This window comes from Carassius gibelio, chromosome A10, assembly GCF_023724105.1.
Source record: "Carassius gibelio isolate Cgi1373 ecotype wild population from Czech Republic chromosome A10, carGib1.2-hapl.c, whole genome shotgun sequence".
NCBI lineage: Eukaryota > Metazoa > Chordata > Actinopteri > Cypriniformes > Cyprinidae > Carassius > Carassius gibelio.
This window is the reverse complement of record NC_068380.1, coordinates 22,745,175-22,747,674: the sequence shown is the minus strand read 5'-3', so window position 1 is coordinate 22,747,674 and position 2,500 is coordinate 22,745,175. Positions and strand designations below refer to the sequence as shown.

General features: G+C 37.6%; 1 non-coding gene across 1 annotated transcript in view; it reads left to right on the top strand.

The window, feature by feature from the left end:
* The first annotated feature begins 2,497 nt into the window (after positions 1 to 2,497).
* LOC128021740 (5S ribosomal RNA) overlaps positions 2,498 to 2,500 on the top strand; it is a 119-nt gene continuing 116 nt past the window's right edge. The window contains exon 1 of the ribosomal RNA XR_008185675.1: positions 2,498 to 2,500. This exon is cut by the window's right edge and continues 116 nt beyond it. This is a non-coding gene — a ribosomal RNA (5S ribosomal RNA).

The following is a 2,500-nucleotide window of genomic DNA, read 5'->3' as shown; positions in this document are numbered from 1 at the left end:
TACCAACCTGGCAACGCTAGTGAGCCACACAGGAAGTGAGTTGGCAGTTTGTAGTAGGCAGTAGGTGAGAGAGGCTCACCTTGTGTTTTTTGTTTTGTTTTATCTGCGTAAAGATTTATTTCTTTTGCAACTTATTGATTTTTGTTTTTTTATAGTTTTTACACTTCCCAGCAGCAGTTTGCTGTCTGGGGAGAAATTTTTCTTTTGTTTGAAAAATGGATGGATTACATGGCAAAGAAGTGGACATGGCAGGAGGAAGACGAGTGCTAACAGACAAAGAAATGGATAAAGGACAACGAGATGGACAAGGACGAATGGATTATAACAAGAGGATTTACTCTAAAGAGGCTACAGTAATTGTTGACATGGCGGATCAGAGAGATGCAAGAGCAGAGGACATTATCAAAGCAGTGAACGAAAGGATTGGAGGAGGAAAGATTCTAGCAGTCAGACCAAGGCAAGTAAAAGAATATGAAATTACACTGATAAACAGGGAGGCGTGCGATGGATTAGATGAAGGATTAATGATAAAAGGAAAACTGTGTGAGATTCGACAACTGAAAACAAGGGAGTATGTGGTTTCTTTCATACATTTGCCAGCCTATATTGAGGACTCTGACATTTTAATTAAATTACAAAATTGGGGCGTAACACCTGTTTCAGACATCATAAGAAGAATGTATCCAGGCACAGACATTGCGGATGGTACAAGGTACCTAAGGGTGAAATTTCCTAAAGAAGTAGTGTCTCTGCCATACAGTACAAAGTTTGATACGGAGGAGGGAACACAGTATTTCAGGATCATGCATGATCGTCAGGTTAAAACCTGTCGATTGTGCATGAATCAGGGACATGTGTTCAAAGACTGTCCAGATTTTAAATGTCATCAGTGCAATGGCCAGGGTCATTACGGAAGGGATTGCGATGCAATTAAGTGCCCGGATTGCAGAAAGGTGATCATAAGATGTGAGTGTTGGATGGAGAATGAAATTCAAAATAAAGAGTCAGAAGGTGTAGGAGGGGGAATGTCAAATGAAACTGAATTACAAAATGGTGGAGAGAATGAGGAAGAAGATGGTGTGAATAAAGAGGCTATTGTGGAAAATAAGAAGGAATTGGAAGAGAAAAGGCTGGAAGGAGAAATGGACAAAGGAATATTGACATCACAGGAAGTAACACAAGGGGTATTGGAGGAAATGGAGAACCAAGGATTAAAAGAAAAGGAGGAGGAAATGCAAGAGATAACTGAAGAGGAGAAAGAAATGGAATTGGAAGAGAAAAGGCTGGAAGGAGAAATGGACAAAGGAATATTGACATCACATGAAGTAACACAAGGGGCATTGGAGGAAATGGAGAACCAAGGACTAAAAGAAAAGACGGAGGAAATGCAAGAGATAACTGAAGAGGAGAAAGGAGTGGACAGAATGGATGATAGAAAGGACAAAAGGGTGACATTAAGAAGGAGAACACTTAAGGTAATACCAAATGTGAATGTGGCCAGAAAAAAAAAGACTTTTTAGGGAAAAATACAGTAAGGGGAAACATTTGTTTGAGAATAAATTTCAAGTGTTGAGGGAAGATGAGGAGGAGGAGGTAGACTAAGAATACAATGTTTGGTTTAAATTTGTATTATTATTTATTATTATAATGTTTTTAAACATTGTATCATGTTATGCTAATGCCTAAATTGTATTTCAAAAAGAAAAATGGGGATAATAGGTTATTTATTGAATGTAAAGTGAAATAAATGTATTTGGTGTTTAGAGAAATGGCTTTTATCAAACCTGTGGCAAATAATTATTGTTTTTGTTTGTTATGCTACTGTGGAAAATGTGTACAATGTTTTTAATGTAATATTTTAAATTTGTTAATAAAAAAAAAAAAGGCTATGCCCGATCTCGTCTGCTCTCGGAAGCTAAGCAGGTTTGGGCCTGGTTAGTACTTGGATGGTAGACCGCCTGGGAATACCAGGTGCTGTAAGCTTTTTGGAAACTTTTCACTTAGTATATAATAATTTTGCCAAAAAATAGAGTCAATGCCTGATCTCTGAATATTAGCAGGTTTGGGACTGGTTACTACATGGATGGGAGACTGCCTGGGAATACCAGGTGCTTTAAACTTTTTGGAAAATTTCACGATTTATATAATAATCTTGCAAAAAAAGAAAAAAAAAGAAAAAAAAAGTCAATGCCCGATCTCTGAATATTAGCAGGTTTGGGCCTGTTAGTACATGGATGGGAGACTGCCTGGGAATACCAGGTGCTTTAAACTCTTTGGAAAATTTCACGATTTATATAATAATCTTGCAAAAAAAAAAAAAAAGAGTCAATGCCCGATCTCTGAATCTTAGTAGGTTTAGGTCTGGTTAGTACTTGGATGAGAGACTGCCTAGGAATACCAGGTGCTTTAAGCTTTTGGGTTTTCTTTCCTACTTATATAATATACTGGCGATTAGATGGGCTGGTCTTTAAATAGCCCTCTCTTTGCAGCATTTTTCGCT